We start from the raw sequence: 19,263 nt of genomic DNA, 5'->3' as shown, positions 1-19,263 counted from the left end.
GTGTTGGAGTAATACTGGCCTACGTTATCCATCTGCTTTGCAAGGCGGCCTGTACGTCAGGGGCAAATAAATGATTTTTGAAGCCCCTGTTGTGTAGCCTGCCCTGTATGACATGGATGTCATGATGTCATGGGAGCAGTATCAGCCCTTCATCATTTAAGAGTACTCAATGCACTACACATGGAGATGACTTGGCTGGGCACAGTCTTAAATGGATAGAGGAAGGGATGGAAAGAATGAAAGGATGATGGGGAGATGCATGAGGCAGGTGTAAGATGTAGAGTGGTAGTGTGTAGGTGAAAAAGGAAGAGGGGAGACAGAGATGGAAAGAGAATTAGGGAGGATGATTGGTTAGAGGAAGGGGAAAGAAAGACATTGTCACAGAGGGGGAATGGAGGAAATAGACAGAGAGAAGTAAAGGAGGAGATGAAGAGACAAAGAGAGTGGGGAGGTTGAGATAGACACATATAGTTGGGAGAACGGGGTGGACACAGAGAGGGGAACAAGGTGGTGTGTTCAATATACATGTCAAACTCTTACGCAGGCGAAGCCAAGGGGAGGAGGCTAATAATAAATAATTGCTGGTGGTCAGGTTTGCACTGCTGATCCACAATGTGCCAGCCAGGGATGCTAACCATTATGCTATGGTGCATGCCCCACATATCATGGCATTACTCCCTCGTCTGGAGAAACAACAACTCCCTCTTTCAGAAGTTCACATTGGTGCTGACAACAGTGTCCTGGATCTAGACCTTGTCAATGGTCCCCTTTATGGTGGTGCTGCCAGGTGTTTGCATTCTTGTCATGTTGTTACATCCCCTTCATTATGATGCATATTGAAGGTAGCCCCTCCTACCAAAGCTTCACAACTGTTGAGTGGGTCTTCAATTCCTTGGACCTCCCATTGTCAATATGCACCTCTGGACTGTAGTAGGGCTTCATAGGCAGGACAAGGATGATGTCATTGTACTTAAGTTGTCTTGATGAAGGGTCATAATTCTCGACTTCAAATGTGACATCCAAATAGTGACAAAGGATATGATACCACCAAAAGCAGTGCTTTAGTAACTTTTTTCATAGTCCTGTTGTCCACATAAGCATAAAAATTCATACCAAGCCTCCTGGGATCTATCTCACCCACTGCTGCTTAGCGTTTCTGTACTTTTGTCTTTCTCCTGGACATCCAGTGTCCACATGCAAGCCAGCTGCCTTGCTTCTTCGGGGCTGGTGATTATGTTTGAGGGTTGCCCACAAAGTAATGCAGTGCACATTTTTTCTTCAATAATTCTTTATTGAACATAATGAGAATTACACACACAAAAGAATGGTGTTTTATCTACACGCACGAATTTTCCAGGTAATCTCTATCCCATTTTATGGCCTTCCTCCAGCGTGAAACATGGGTGTGTATGCCCTGTCGGTACCAGTCCTTGTCCTGGTGGTGGAGCCAGTGCTTCACTGTGTAAATCACCTCCTCAACATCCGCAAAATGCAGAGTTGTAATGGGTCTGTCCTCATGAATGACATCATCATCTCACTGCAACATGTGAGGTGTGACAGCTGTGGATGGTCTCCCCGACCACAGCAAATCATGGAGCTCCACTGAATTGCCTGGTGGCCTCACCCTCTGTGCCCAGTGACTAACTGGGCTTTTGTCGACAGCAGATGCTCCATAGACTTTGCACAAGCATTTGTAAATATTCCCCAGTTTCTTTCTCTGTAGTGAGAAATTCGATGATGGCATGTTGCTTGTAATGTACATCACCTACAGACAATTTTGAAACTGTCCTCCAGCTACACTATCTCTTGGGTGTGACGGAAACTTGGCGGATGCACTCAGGAAGCTTCAAATAATATGTATGTAATGTTTCATATTCACAGCATTGTTTTTGGATGAGAAAAAAATGCAGTGCATTACTTTCTGTAGTGATCATGAGTATCATCTGTCTGAAACTGGAACAAGGTACTTATTGTGACTTGACCTCATGACAGTGAAGCAGAAAGAACAATGTGAAGGTTCAAATGGTTCAAATGGCTCTGAGCACCATGGGACTTAACATCTGAGGTCATCAGTCCCCTAGAACTTAGAACTACTTAAACCTAAATAACCTAAAGACATCATACACTGCCATTCCCGAGGCAGGATTCGAACCTGTGACCAAAGCGGTCGCGCAGTTCCAGACTGAAGCCCCAAGAACCACTCAGCCACAACGGCCAGCACAATGTGAAGTGTGCAGTGTCTTGTTTCATTGTGCTATCTGTGAATGTTTGACAGGCAGTACAGTATCCCATTCTCTCCATTTTACATTAATGTATATACAGAGAATATCTGCCAATGTTTTATTAAAGTGCTGTGTGGGACCACTAATCTGTGGATGATAGACAGTTATCATTCTGTGGGTGATGTCAGAACATGGAATTACCTCTGATACTAGTCTCGATTGGAAAACTTTTTCATGATGAGTCATCATCACACAGGGTGCTTTGTGCTTCCAAATGATGTCTTCTACAAGGAACTCTTCAATTTATGGAGCTGCAGCAGTTGGCACTTTTGGTGACTGCATAGCAGGTGAGGTAGTCAGTGCAGACTATTATCCATCAATTCCTGTTTGTTGAGTTCAGGAACCTCCACGAGAGATCGATTCCTATGTGGCACAATGGCGCTGCTACAGGTGGGATCGGTACCAGATGCTCCAGAGGTAACTGTAGCATGTTGTAGTGATTTGAAAATTTCCGCATAAATCCTATAACCACTTGCCGTTCTACCACCTCGAACACACAATATTTTAAAAATAAGCGTGAGAGAATGTACATACTGCACGACACATGTTTGTGTGTGCAGGCTGGAAAGGAGTCATGAGCAGAAGGTAGACGCGATGGTCGAATGGCGTCAACAAGTGTTTGCCGCTCACGCCCGCCACGGTAGCCATATTGGTAGAACAAGGAGTAATTATGTAGTTTCTTTGCTATTTAGTGACGGTAATTATTGTTAAAAAAATGAACAATTGATTATAGACTTTTAAGTACTTCGTGTATTGGACTTGCTGGAAGCAAGATGGGTTCATAAATTATGTGGTTGTTAAATCAACTTTATTGCAGATGTATTTTATTGAGTCTAATGTGAGATCAATCAATTGACTTGTAAACATTCGAATATTGATGTGAGAAATGGTGAATATGTTATTTATGGAAGCTGAAATATACCAAGACTGAACTAAAAGTATTCTTCGAGTACTAAATTATTTCAAAAGTAGAGAGAGAGTCTTATAAATTCCTGTTAACCAGCAGTATTCTTTGGAGAAAAAGTTTTTGGAGATCGATGTAGCTGGAAATCAAGAGAAGAAGATTGGATGTACATACCAAGTAAGTCAACCTATGGAAGTGACATGTGAATTTTGTATTCCAACTTCACATTTCTTTGGGTAGCCTAAAGCGTTAGTATGTAGTGACCAGTGAAAAGGACTAAAAAAAATGGGAATTTTGAGAGGAAATCGAAGCAGAAGATATGATGTTTTGCCATAGCAACCAGGTATAACATGACAAGAGAACTGTTTCGTGTAATTGGATTAAGTGCAAAAATTAAATAAAAATTTTTGTGAGTGCAACACAGTGAAAGACGTACGAAAGTAACAACATTAAAAGAATGGAAAGAAGACCTCAACGTATTAGACTAACAAGAGAGATGACAAGAATAATTCAACTAAGAAAATCCGGTGTGGGGAGTGTCCCACTCTCACATGCATCACGGGGATGCTGGCACGGGGACAACATCCGACACCACCAGCACCAGTTGCTGCTCACCGGTGCTCATTCTACATCAGCTCACTGACACCGATGCAGAGACCAGCAACTGATGCCACCAGCACCAGTTACTGTTTACCGGTGGTGATTCCACACCTGCTCACCAACACAGGCTAAAGCTCTAAGCCGGGTGTGCAAAAAACAATAATTGTTCAAGTATAAAGTTGAAGAAACTGTTCACTAGACTGTGTTAGTGTAGTTATTATACTTAGAGTTAATTTGTGAAATGATTATTAGATCAAAAACTAAGAGAGATATGGATAATACACAGAGAATTGGGGAAACTTCAGAACCAGCCATGGCAATGACAGTGAGTAAGGGCATCCCAGACAGGTCTGAAGTAGTAAATTTAATCAAAGCCCAAAGAGCAGATTCAGCGGCTTTAAGAAAGGAACTAAGTGTGATTTTAAAAGCCAAACTAGAAGCTCAGAGATTACAATTAAATTCTAGATTGGATGCACAAAGTGAAGAATTAGGCTTAATGAATGCCCAAAATGCTTCTTTAAGAAAGGAACTAAGTCTTAAATTAGACTCAGTAAATACTCAATTAAATGATAAAATAAATGACCAGGGTGCTTCTTTGAGAAATGAAATAAGTGCAACTTTAAGTGAAAAACTCAATGCACAGAGTGCTAGTTTATTTGGAAAAATACATACAGTGAATACTCAATTAAATATTAAATTGTATGTTCAGAATAAAACTTTAGGATTGTTAAGTGCTAAGGTAGATTCACAAAGTAACAACTTTAGTAATTTATGTGAACGTCTTGAAAATTTGAAGACTGAATTTGATGCTTTAACTACGAAAGTAGAAAATCTTAAAAGAGATTTGAAAGGTGCATTAACTAGTTCTTTAAGCAGTCACATAAATCAACTGTTCACTGACTTTAATCAGAGACAGAATGATCAGTTCCAGAATTTGACAAAAAATTTAGAATTTGATATTGAAGATAAATGTAATAGTGTAGAAACTGAACTGAGTGAAAAATTAGGATCATTTCAAAATGTATGTAATGTTACATTTGATGCTGTAAAGCAGAGGTCGCATACCTTAAAAGAAAATGTTGAAAAGCAGGATAAATTAATACCAATAGTCCAATCACAAATTGCGAGCTTTAACACTTGAGTAGATAACATGGAAAGAAACTTTATAGAGAAACTAGCAACCTCAGACACAATAAATATAAGCAGTCTGGAGGAACAGGTAGAAGAGATGACAGACCGAAAGGCTGCCACAAGAGTAATCTCTGAGAACATATCTCCTGTTTTATCTTCTGCGCTTAGTAACACCAAGAGATGTATGGATGAACTATGGAAAGAATTAAAACTTATTCAGGACAAAATAGATAATAGGGTGACTTCTCCTATTGTGGTATTGATTAGTGTGGTAATGATGGATTTACAATGGGGAACCAATTCTGGATTATCCAGGCAATTCCCTAAGTTTAAGCCAGACAAGGAAGTACATCCTACCCATTTTTTGAAAAGGTTCAACCAAGCCTTGCCCAAGAACTGGGAGGAATTGAAAAAGATTGAGTTTGCTGTGGGGAATCTATTAGGGGAAGCCTCATAGTGGGGTACAGTAAACATTGAGAACTTTTCCTCCTTGGGAGATTTTCAAAAGAATTTAAAGAGATGTATTGGTCAGCAAGTGCCCAGAAAAATTAATACCAGACTTGTGGAACCCAAAGTATTTCTGTAATACATGGGGTACAATGAGAAAGTATTTCGACTGGCATTTAACATGGGCAAGGTACTTAGAGAAGCCAATGGAGGTTAGTTTGAATTTTAATAAGATGATTATCCATATAAGATATATTATGTAGTGGGTGGAAATCAGTAGAAAAGTTGTTGTACTTTGTGGACGCACTGGATGCATTAAGTAAAGACTGCAATGAGAATGTACACCAAAGTGAAAATCAGAATTAAAAAAGGAATAGTAATAATAATTTAAAAAAAACATGAGGCCAACTTAGCTAGAGTACACCAGTGCAATAGAAATAATGGTAACGATGATTATCAGAAGAAGCATCCAACTTCAAATTTAGGTCCAGTAGCTTTGCAGGAATTTGTGCCAAGTAATAATAAGGCTCAAAGTGGTAACATAGTACCCCGATTTCGTAACCAACTTGTGATTACTAATAATGAGGAAAACACAGCATGATCTGGCTCTGGGGCTGGGGCTGAGGTCATAGAGATACACTAGGAGGCCTGGTTCATAATAAGTATGTCAATTTCTTGCACAAAATACCTACAGAAGAATGGTTGTTACTGGAAGAACCATGCTTGTCTACAAATAATCCACAACCAATAACAGCAGGAACTGTGGAAACTTCTGAAGTTAACACATTTATAGATTCAGGGAGTGAGGTGTAACTCATTTCTAGAGTGTTCTTTAACACGATACAGACTAAAAATTACTTACCACTGTTACCAGTAACTGGAGTTTACATAGTTGGCGCAACCAGAACGAAAAGCAAGGTAGTGAAACACGAAAGCCAAGTGAACAGCCACATTGGAAATATCTGATGTCGCCAACACTTTTAATTATATAAAATATTAATAAGGATGTATTATTTGGCCTAGATCGGTTATTAGAATTTAACATCATATTGAATTTTGAGGAAAATCTTCTTTGTTTTGGCAAAGATGACAGTAGATGTTGGATATCATTTGTGACTGATAAATACATTGCAAAACAAACAACTGAGTGTCATTGTTTATGATTAACTGCTACAGCATGATTTTCACCAGACATCAATAATGTAGAATGGGTATCACATTGAGTTGACATACAAAACAAAGTAAATGAGTCTCTAATATTAATCAATGAACAAAAACTAGATTTATATAGAATTCTAATGGAATATGAAGAAGTATTTTTCTGATCATCCTGGTAATATCAGTGATTACATATGTAAGTTTAAAATCAAAGATAACACTCCATTTTTCTGTACGCCATATCCAATACCGGTAAGTTTGAAAGGGGCAGTTAAGGAGGTAATTGACAAAATGATTGACAACAATATAATAGAACGTAGTTTTGGCATCATGAATAACACTTTAGTAGTGGTAAAAAAGGCTACAGGAGGTGTGCAATTAGTGCTAGCCACGCTTACATAGAATAAGCATATAGAGACAAAACGAGTCAGACCTATTAACATCGATCAATTGTTATTCAGATTTGAGAAAGCAAGGTTTTTCAGCTCAATGGACCTGACAGCAGGATATTGGCAAATTAGGTTACATCCTGAATCAAAGAAGTATACCACGTTTCTGTCTGATGGTAAATTGTATCATTTCAATGTGTTACCGTTTGGACTTAATATCTCTATATCAGTATTTATACATTTGTTGGACAAGGCATTAGGGAGAGGTTTGTTGAAGGATTTAATAATATATGTAGATGATATCCTCATAATCTTAGTTACCTGGGAAGAACATTGTCTAACATTGAGTAAGACCCTGAAAAAATTTAAAGAAAAGGTATTACAGTGAAATTGTCTAAATAGCAAGAGCAAGAGCTTGAGTTTTTAGAGCATATTGTAGGGGTGCAGGGGGTTAGACCAGATATTGAAAACATAAAAGCTATTAAAGAACATCCACCCCCTAAAACATAAGACAATTGAAGGGATTTAAAGGAATGGGTGGATATTATAGATGGTATATACGAAGTCAAGAGCTGAATGACCCAAGAATTTTATGTTTGTTAAGAAAGGGAATACCACAGGTTAAGGATCAAGAGGCAAATCATGCATTTGAAAACATCAAGAGAGCACTAGTAGAATCATCCATATTACATCATCCGATTATAGGTGAGCCACTTGAAATTTCAACCGATGAATCTGATTATGGTATCGCTGCAGAACTCTTCCAAGGAGAGTGGAATCTAGACCATGGAGAACATTGAACCATAGCCTTTGCTAGCTGGAGTCTGAATAAACATGACTTAAATTACACGGCTACTGAAAAGGAACTGTAGCAATTGTATGGAGTATCCAGAAATTCCAAACACTGGTATGGGGGTCAGAAATCCATATCTATACAAATCATCAGGCTTTGATTACCAGATGCTTCGTCTAGGTTACCTATAGGTATGGAAGAGTTAAAAGGTATGGGAGGACCTGGCATAATTTTTACAATTAACTTTATGACAGTAGAATATTCACACACCAGGATACAAGAAACGGCTCAAAGAATAACAGAAAACATCCATCATGATCCCTATCTTACAGAAATGTTTGCTATGTGTAGCAGGAATCACTTACCTCATAATCAAGCAGGAACATGGAAAGTTATAGGGCACAATTTGTTTTGGAGAGACAGTATACCATCGCAACCTTGGCACATATGCATTCTGAAGTTAATGGAAGACGAAATTGTATGGTATGTTCACACAGGATATGGACACTTCAGAATAAAAAAGTGTATAGCCCACATGAATAAGTTCTATTATTTTAAAAAGCTAGGACATAAAGTAGCATCTTTAATCAGAACCTATGAGAGCTGTCAAAAGGTGAAAGAGAGTAACACTCATGTTAAATACAAAATGTACCCGATTATTCCTAAATTGTTACATGATCTCACAGCAGCTGATTTTTTGAACCAGTTCTGAAAGGAAAGAGAGGAGTGTCATACATTTTAGTCATTATAGAGTGCTGATCAAACAAAGTATATTAAGTTATATCCTATCAAAAGAGCAAATACACTGTTTGCAACACTACTTTCTGGAGGTAGGAAAACCGATATGATTTCTCACAGATAATGGACCACAATTTGTCAGTAACGAATTTAAGGGGAGTTGGAATGCCGGAAAATGGAAAAAATTCACATTTTCAGTTTTTAACCTTATAACTTAATTTGAAATTTTCTGCTTAAAATGGTGCAAAATTTGTTAAGAAATTCCAATTGGAAGTATTTTTATTTAATTTTTCAAAATTACATGTGCGCCCAGCAAAGTTACCCATCTTGTGATTTGTACACATTTAAATCTTCGCATTTCCGAAAACATTACATATAGAAGGCTGTGGATTTCACTCTTCAGTTGTAGAATCTTTGATCCTTCCATAGGTACCATTGTTTTTACGACTAGCTGTGTTTATTGTTCAGTTTTTGATCTGTGAGTGTTTGTTTTGAGCCTCGAGTTTAGTTTGTCGCTCATTTGGAGTTTGTTATCTGTCTTGTTTTGACTTTCAGTGGTGAGTGCGTAGTTTCTACGATGCCTAGGAGTGCATCATTATTTAAAAAGCGAAAGTTTCGCGGTAATAGATTTACAAATAACGTTTGTTCAAGTGATTCTGCTTCAGCACCTGTTGATGCTGGTGAAAGTTCTGACGTTTGTACAGCTGAGATGTGTGAAGGAGACACGCCCACCAGTGCATCAAAAAAGAAGTTATCAAACTGTGCAAGTGAAATTACAGATGAAGCTTCTAATGAACAATATGTTTTAGTCGACTTTCCTGTTTTTACTGAGTTTATGAAGAAATGTTTGTGTTGTAATCTTTGTGGAGGTTCTTTTGATATGAACATAACAAAATCTATAGGACTTTCCTGCAAAATTGCTATAGTTTGTGCCAGTTGTGAAAATGAGACCTGTTTTTGGAGCTCTAAAACATGCAGTAGCAATTTGTTTGAGAGTAATATCAGGCTAATGTATGCAATGAGAGCAATTGGTAAAGGACATACTGCTGCTCAAACATTTTGTGCCATAATGAATCTTCCACCTCCACCTGCTAAAATTGACAATTACACTGAAGTGATAGGAGATGCTGTTCAGTCTGTAGCAGATTTATCAATGAAAGCTGCTGCCAGTGAAGCAAAATATATAAATGAAGGAAACCCAGATATCCCTGTTGCTTTTGATGGAACCTGGCAGAAAAGGGGTCACACATCCAAAAATGCTGTTGCTACTGTTACTAGTGTGGACAGCGGTAAAGTTTTGGACTATGAAGTGCTCACTAAACATTGTTACCATTGTGCATCTGGTAAGATAGAAGCAGCTCACATATGTAGCAAGAATTATGAAGGTACGAGTGGAGGCATGGAGGCTGCCGCTGCTGTGAAAATGTTTAGCAGATCAGAAAAAGAACGGGGAGTATTTTACACAAAATTCCTTGGAGATGGGGACTCCAAGGCATACAAAAGTGTTACAGAATCCATGCCATATGTCAATAAGACAATAACTAAACTAGAATGTGTCGGTCATGTTCAGAAACGAATGGGCACTCGTCTAAGGAAACTGAAACAGAATCTGAAGGACAAAATTTTGTCAGATGGTAAAACCATTAGAGGTCGCCTGTCAGATAAAATTATAAATGAATTACAACAATACTATGGTATGGCAATAAGAAATAATGCAAATAATTTGCAGGAAATGAGACAAGCTGTATGGGCCACATATTTACATCGATCATCAACTGATGATAATCCTCAACATTTTGCTTGTCCAGATGGTCCTCAGTCATGGTGCAATTATAGAAAATCTCAAGCTACTGGGGATCCTTATCACCATAAAAATTATATTCCATTGGCTGTTATGGAAGTAATTAAACCAATATATAGAGACTTGGGGCATCCTGATCTTCTGCGAAAATGTCTTCATGGTTGTACCCAGAATCAAAACGAGTCGTTCAACAACCTCATTTGGACTCGTGTACCTAAGAATGTATTTGTTGGGATAAAAACATTGAAATGGGGAGTCAGTGATGCTGTTATTTCATTCAATGATGGTCATATGGGTAGGCTAAAGGTCATGGCAAGGCTCGGCATTGCTCCTGGTATCAACACCATCAGAGGTCTTCAGCTTCTGGACAGCGTGCGAGTAAGGAAGGCTCAGTATGCAGCTGAATTTAATACAAAAAAAGCAAGGGCAGCAAGGAGAAGAAAGCTTCTAGGTGAAGAAGAAGAACTAGAAGATGACCCTGATTACTCTGCTGGACACTTTTGATAATAGAATAAAAGGTATTTGTGAATTTTCATAATAAATTACTTTAATCGCATTTTCTGGCATTTGACATTTTTAGTGTTACATGTACCTTTATCTCATAAACCACTCAACCAACAACATTCAAATTTTCAGAAATGCTGCAAAACAGTTCAAAGAGGCCACTGAACTAGAATCATGACAAGAACTGGCTTATTCTCTGAACTAGGGAAGTTTATGTTATACTTTTTCCAATAAAAAATGGCTTAATGGTAAAAAATTCATAAATACTATACCAACAAAAAGAAAACATTGGTTCTAGTTCAGTGGGCTCACAATATATGCTGAAAACCTCTGCCAGAATTTCAAAGTTCTGAAGATAATAGTTCCAAAGAAAAAGGTACACAAAGTTAGCAAATTTAACATTGGCGAGATAGGGCATTCCAACTCCCCTTAAAGAATTTCTAGCTTGGAAGATATTTTTCAAGTATTAACACCCAACTATAACCCGTCCTCGAATCTGGGTGAAAGAGTTATGAAAGAAATTGGGAAATTATGCCGCACCTACTGCCATGAAAAGCATTCTTTATGGGCAATGAAAATTAAAGACTTTGAGGTTATTTTAAATAAATTACCACATTTATCAACTGGATTATCACCTTTAGAAGTAATAGACAAACCTTTTGTAGGAGAACCTCTGATTAAATGTTTTAATTGGCTTGAACAACCTATTGTCGATTATGATCTTAATCAGGAAATAGTTTCCAGAAACTTAGATGAAATGGCACACCAAACAGTGAGTAAACATAATGAGAAAGTGGTTGAAACTAAGTACAAGGTGATGACCTAATTCTGGTAAAACAACATCTTCAGAGCTCTGCTCTGAAGAAAGAGACACATAAGTTTTTTCAGAAATATGAAAGACCTTACCGAATACAAATGGTAATACATCCGAAAGCCTTATTCTTAGTAGATCCTGCAACTGGATCAGAGAAGGGAAAATATAATGTAAAGAACATAAAGTTGTATATCCTCCAGGGACATTAACATTCTGTGTTAACAGGCAAAGTGACGACTGTCGGATCCCAAGATGTTTCCGGTGTTTCTTCCAAAATAGTTTTCCTGCACTGAATTTCCTTCAAGTCTTAAACTATTATGTAGTTTATTACTGCATTATTACACTATCCTATAATTTTAGTATTTAGCAAACTGGATATGACCATAATGTAAAGACGGGTGTAAGAGAACCATGGATAAACAGTGATCTCTAGACATGAAATGAAATGAGTAGTATATTATATCTATGGATAATGTAATATAACCTGACAAACAGAACAACTATTTCATCATAGTGTATAATTTTCTATTTTGTATAGAATATTTTATACCTTTTATAAGATATGATATAGACGGGAGGGTTTGTATCAATTTTGAGTAGTGTAGATAAAGGCATGATGATTCAAAATCACATATATACATAAGTATAGAAAAACCAAACAAAAGCGCTGGCAGGTCGATAGACACACAAACAAACACAAACATACACACAAAATTCTAGCTTTCGCAACCAACGGTTGCCTCGTCAGGAAAGAGGGAAGGAGAGGGAAAGACAAAAGGATTTGGGTTTTAAGGGAGAGGGTAAGGAGTCATTCCAATCCTGGGAGCGGAAAGACTTACCTTAGGTAAGTCTTACCCTAAGGTAAGTCTTTCTGCTCCTAGGATTGGAATGACCCCTTACCCTCTCCCTTAAAACCCAAATCCTTTTGTCTTTCCCTCTCCTTCCCTCTTTCCTGACGAGGCAACCATTGGTTGCGAAAGCTAGAATTTTGTGTGTATGTTTGTGTTTGTTTGTGTGTCTATCGACCTGCCAGCGCTTTTGTTTGGTAAGTCTCATCATCTTTCTTTTTAGATACATTTTTCCCACGTGGAATGTTTCCCTCTGTTATATAAGTATAGAAAAACTGTGATGATTTTACAATGAGTATACATAAGAAGGAGGCATGAGTAATGAAGGAGAACACAAGCCAGATTGGAGTTAATTGTGATGCTTATTTAAGAAATGTCAAGGTAGCAAATACTCTGATAAATTTATGAACAGTAGGATAGTGGGACTTGAACAATATAGGTAGACATAGTATCTACTAAGAGTTGAAGTATGGGTAAACATAGTGTCTATTAAGAGTATAGAAGTTGAAGAGTAAAGGGGGACTCTAGGGTATTAAATGAAGTGTTAAGAAGTGGGTGTGAAGCGTGAAATAGATTTTTATTTTTACCAGGAAATATTTAATTGTGGTGTAAATAAAAGGTGTACTAGGGCAATGAACCATGAGGCTTACTCATAAAGGATAAGAGGGTATACCCAGCATTTGCTAAGGATATAGGGCAGGCATACCTACATAGAGACAGGGTGACCTTTGGCCTGAAGAACAGGGATTTGTTATAAAGGGGCATACCTACCGGAATGTAAGGAGGAAGTGTACTCATAGGGTCAACCCATAAATAAGGTATAGGTACTGATCCTAGGGGATAGGGACAGTATCGTGACAAGAGTCACACATTTTTATTGGAATTATTTCGGTAAGTTTGAATCCTATATACCACTAGCGTTATTATGATTTATGTGAGTTTACACATGTTGAAAAGAACACTTTCATTTGCCCAGAATTCCTCCAGGCTACAAACAGTCTATAAATAATGAGACTATTACATACTAAAGAAGCAGTAAAAAGGATTAGAGTAAAGAATAAAATACTCAGGTATCATGAACACCTGAAGTTTACAATTGGAAACCTAAGGTTAGTCCTCATGATGCCTAGATATAAAAAGAATTGACCCCAACACTGAGTGAAATACTCCTATTTAATAACCAAAGTAAAATGAAAAAAGAAGAGCTAAATAGTAAAAGAAGGGTTATGCATGGTTAATAAGAAATGTGGAATGTATACTGTGGAAATATGAATTGATATTATAGGTAATAATAATGTACATAAAGAGTATGTATAAAATATCATGTGTTCAATCTGGGTGGGGTGGGGGGATATGTAGTGATTTGAGAATTTTTGCGTAAATTCTAGAACCACTCACCCTTCTACCATCTCGAACACACAATATTTTAAAAATAAGTGTGTGCAACACATGTTTGTGTGTGCAGGCTATAAAGAAGTCATGAGTACATGGTATGCACGACGATCAAATGGCATCAACAAGTGTTTGCCACTTGTGCCACGGAAGCCATATTGCAAGAACACGAAGTAATTATGTAGTATTCTTTGCTATTTAGTGACTGTGATTATTGTTAAAGAAAAATGAACAATTGATTATAGACTTTTAAGTACTTCATGCATTGGACTCACTAGGGGCAAGACAGGTTCATAAATTATGTGGTTGTTAAACCAATTTTATTGCAGATGTGTTTTATTGAGTCTAACGTGAGATGAATCAGTTGACTTGTAAACATTTGAATATTGATGTGAGAAATGGTGAATATGTTATTTTTGGAAGCTGAAATATACCAAGACTGAACTAAAAGCATTCTTTGAGTACTAGATTATTTCAAAAGTAGAGAGAGATTCTTATAAATTCCTGTTAACCAGCAGTATTCTTCAGATAAAAAGTTTTTGGAGGTCGATGTAGCTGAAAATCAAGAGAAGAAGATCCGCTGTACATACCGAGTAAGTCAACCTGTGGGAGAGATGTCTGACTTTTGCAATCCAACTTCACATCGCTTTGGGTCATCTAAAGCATTAGAATGTGATTCTGTTATTGGCATCCCTTACATTGGCTCACCTCTCAAGCCTGGCCAGTGATTCCTGCATCTGTTTCTGTCTTGATTCATCATGAATCCCAAGTCCCCTGATGTTGGAGAGTCATGGAAATACTTGAAGACGGCTGACTGTAGATGAGCCGAGATGATGAGCATCATTTGCATCCAACTGGATCACATTATACAAATCACCATTTATTAATTAGAATTTTCCTTTGGTCAGTTCCCAATTCTACAAGATGTCTATGGTTTGCAGCAGTGCTGTATCTTCCCTCCGTTCCACAGAATTGTCATTTAATGCAGCATTGACAGATTTTATCCACACTGCTGTGTTCCACTACAGTATTACTTGAAAGGCAGTTAGCATCTTTGATTTTGCATCCACTTTTGTATACCACTGTGACATTGTATCCTCAAAGCCTCAGTGCCCATCTTGGTAGTCAACCCAATGGATCCTTCAAGCTAATAAGCCAGCATAGATAACAGTGGTCTATCACAACAAAGAATGATTGGCTAAACAAATACATCCAGAACTTGTATGTGCCCCAAATGGCTGCAAGGCACTCTTTCTCATGTGTAGAGTATTTAACCTCTGACTTGTAGAGTACTCTGGAAGCATAAACTGTCACCTTTTAGTCATCTTCCTGAATTTTCACTAGAACTGCACTTATACCATAACCGACAGTGTCAGTGTGAAGTTCTGCCTCCTTAAGGGCAAGTAGAGAACTTTCTTGCACCTCATTCCAGGAAAATTTCTCATCTTTGACAATAGTCACTGTAATGGACATGCCTTGGTACAAAAGGCCAATCGCTGGTAGCACGTGCACTTTCCAAGAAAAATTCTCAAAACACAAATGTGTCAGGAAGTCAAAAAATATGTGACTTTTTCCTTTTTTTGGAGGGGGGGGGGGCATTGGGAAGGACACCTTCACACTAGATGCAGAGAACAAGTGTGTCTGAAAACACAGTGCACAGAACACCCCTAATGAAGGGACTCCGCGACTGACAACCCATGCAAATGCCAATGTTAACAACATGACATTGACAACTATGACTGTAATGGGTACATTACCATTGGCACTAGACATTGGACAGTGGCAGAGCAATACATGATCTGATGAATTCTGACACGTCCTTCATCATGCAGATGACAGGGGAACAGCTCCTTGACACCTGTACTGCAGGACAGATACAAGCTGGCAGCAGCTCCATTATGCTCTGGGGAACATTTGTGTGAGCATCCATGGGTCATGTGGAGCTTGTGCAAGGCACCATGATGGCCAAGGAGTACTGTACAATGGTTGCAAACCACATACACCTCTCGATAACGATCATGTTTCCCGACGGCAGTGGCATTTTTCAACAAGATAATGCACCATGTCACAAGGCTAGGAGTGTGATGCAATGGTTTGAGGGACACAGTGGTGAGTTCCAGTTGATGTGCTGTCCCTCCAACTACCCAGATCTGAACCCAATCGAACACATCTGGGATGTGGTTGAATGTGGCATCAGAGCCCATCGCTCTCTCCCTGGAATTTATGGGAATTAGGTGATTTGTGTGTGCCAATGTGGTGCCAACTCCCTCCAGTGCCTCTACCCTAGGCCGCATTGCTACCATGCCATGGCAGGTTATCACTGCCATCTGAGCCTAAGATGGACATACCAGCTACTAGGTAGGTGGTCATAACATTCTGGCTGATCAGTGTATGATCCCCAATGTTTATACAGTGTTTTACCATGAGCTGATTGGTCTGTCAAATCTCCAATCTAGATTTTAAAGCATCCAAAAACTGACATAAAATGGAAATCATTTGCTGATATCATTCCTCAAGTCAGGCCAAATCCTATTGGCTGTTCGATTGTAGTTTCCTCCCCTTTGTTACATGCACTGGTAGTGTAACTGGATTCTTCATTGATGACACTAAGCTGCTCTTCTTGGACTGGTTTGGCTGCCCCTATGCACACAACTAAAGGAAGGAGTTGTGGCAGCTCATGACAATAGTCCTACAATACTTATCATAGCTGGCACATAGATTTCCTTTGTGGACCTGAGGAGCTTCCAGCAATTCATAAAAGATTCACAATTTAACAGAACATGACAGACAACTGTAACTCATCTCACTGATGATGACGTGATAACAATATCTTCCACAGCAAACAACCATTCAGAACAGTACTTGTTATGTGTCTTTTTTGGAAAAACTTTGTTAATCTGAAGCTCTGATCGTTCAGAGTCTATGACTTCTCATGATGCCTGCAAGAGGTTCTATCCAAGAATAATGGTATGTCTACATTCTGTTAAAGAGATAAATTTGAAGTACTGTGTTGTGTCATCAGTAGTTATTCTTGTAATACATGTTACTGTCAAGATGTTCCATCTGAGAATAACAATCTGATTACATTCTGTTTAAGTGTCAAATTCAAAAGACTGCACTGTGTCATCAATAGTTATTCTAGTAAGACATGTTTCTCTCAGTTGGGTATATTACCTATTTGAAATTTTCAGCACAATCTTGTTTCATGACACAAAACAAAGTCTTCTTTAGCTGATGATGATACACTTCAGACATTACAGAAGAGGAAGCCCCTGTGTTGGCTAGTGTCTGATCATGAAACCAGCGAGATTTCCCAACATCTTACTGGTAGTGACTGTCACTCCTGGAAGATTTGCATTTGTGGTGGCCCCATCTCCATAGATGGTCATCTTGCTTAGTTTTCCTGAATCTGGCAACTATGTGAGCTGCTGTTATCTACGTAAGGTGACACAGGAAATGGCTACGTTGTGTTGGGGAGTGACCTCACCTCCTCCAGGGTACAGCAATGGGCTATGTCCCACATCTCAACTATAATTGTCTGCAGTTGTCTGGTGGTGTGGAACTTTTGTGATGGCTGACATCTAGTGGCATAGCAGTTGTCAGAAACTTATCTTCCTTCTCTGCAGAAGCATCCAGCATGTCCAGGACACACAATGGAAACACATTAATGTGTTGTCCTGTCCTTCAAATATCTGTTTTTCTGTGGGGTATTGTACTTGGTGGAGAAGTTACACCTGCACCAGTCAGGAGCTGGGTTTTCATTTGACAGCTGCAGCATAAGTCTGAGTTGCTCAGTCCATTCTTCTTACACATTTGACTAGCGGTGGAGATTGGTGCCAATTACCGATACACCTCTTCTTTCACATTCTTCATCACCTCTCAACTTATGGATGGACAGTCATGGCAGCTAACTCTTGTGTATATGATCCAACATCTCTGGCCACCATATTCTGCTATGCCTCTTCTCTTCATAGCTGGCAATTGAGAGAGGTGAGCTCATGGTGGTCTTCCATAACTTCAGCAACTTGTCATACCTCTTTCATTCAACTCTTCTACTACATTTCCTTGATTCACTGGCACCTGATGAATTCCTCTGTCATCGTGATATCCCTACCAGAAGAGCTGTCCAAGTAAAAGTACACATCTGCTGAACACAAAATGGAAACCCAACTGTTGTAACTGGTGAACTGGTCAAACTCTTAAAGCAATTTCATTGGGTTCTGAGAAACATCTCAAAACACTGATGGGTGCTTACTGTGGGGCTGATTGGCACTGCTGCATCTCTTCCAGTATTATCTGGAGTATGAGTATCTCCTGAAGATATGGATCTTAGGAACCATGTACTGTTTTTGTAACACAGTGACTTTGTGAAGCACAAAATGCATGTGACGAGGCCACAGCATCTGTCCAGACCTGTCCTCACCACAATGGAAGACAGAGTAATAAAATAAATTCTTTAATTCTGATCACAGATTTGAACTCCAAATAAAATTCTGTGTAACTGATAAATAACTGAGACCAGTTGATTAATTATTAAAAATTCATCAAACCTAATTACTGAACTGATACTGCTAAATTAATTTTGCCAAGTCAAAAAGAGTACCAAGGTAATGTCTACACAGAGGACCATCATTTGAAGAAGGCAGGGCAAATTTAACATTTCTTGTCTAATTAACATAGATAATGCCCAAAATGCCAAAATCTAGCTTGGTTTTCTGGCCATTATTTCAAAGCATCATTAAAGCCACGTGGTGGTGGAGGCATACACATTTCTCCCATATTCTGAGAATTTGTGCCAGTTCAAGTCACTCAATTTGATGGCTGGAATTTCGCCAATCCAGGTGGCCAGGACAGTAGGAATCGTTCCACCTCTCAACCACTGTTCAGTTGGCTACAAGGACCTTTTCCTGTACAGTGGAGATGCACTGTAAGTCATCAACTGAGTATTTAAGTAACCTGGGGAGCAGCTCTCCAGCCCATTCCTTCTAGAGGTATCAGCATTGCAAGGTGCAGTGTAAGGCAGTTGGTGCCCTTTAGTGTCTGGTGCTTCCCATCACCTTGGGAACAGCTCAGGTTAGTTACTTGCAAATCACATGTGATGTTTAGAGTTATTAAGCACATTGGAATTACAATGACTGCAACTGTACTACCACTACATGTGTACCACAAGATACTGGAACTGCAGATCAACATGTAGTGTGGTAAGCTGTTTTGACCCTGTTACTGTTATAATAAGCATGACCCATGGGTAGTTTCTTCTGTTATTGTGATACCTGTTACTTTATTTCTGAGCTCTCTTTAGGAACTGGTCTTTTCTGTAAAGCTGGTTTTGTTGTATGAATCTGTTTACTTTCAGCTTGTCCTATGGGGAGTCTATTGCTCACCGAGCACTACATCCTGTGAGTGATAGTTTATGGAAACTTGTGACGGGGCCACCTGTCATTTATGTGTTCATTTTTGAA

At 38.7% G+C, this 19,263-nt stretch overlaps 1 protein-coding gene across 22 annotated transcripts in view; it reads right to left on the bottom strand.

The window, feature by feature from the left end:
* LOC126188844 (uncharacterized) overlaps window positions 1-19,263 on the bottom strand; it is a 2,133,693-nt gene that overhangs the window by 1,107,619 nt on the left and 1,006,811 nt on the right. The gene's annotated exons all lie outside the window — the stretch shown is intronic.

Source organism: Schistocerca cancellata, chromosome 5, assembly GCF_023864275.1.
Source record: "Schistocerca cancellata isolate TAMUIC-IGC-003103 chromosome 5, iqSchCanc2.1, whole genome shotgun sequence".
Classification (NCBI taxonomy): domain Eukaryota; kingdom Metazoa; phylum Arthropoda; class Insecta; order Orthoptera; family Acrididae; genus Schistocerca; species Schistocerca cancellata.
The sequence above is the reverse complement of the archived record's forward strand: the minus strand, read 5'-3'. Positions and strand labels throughout refer to the sequence as shown.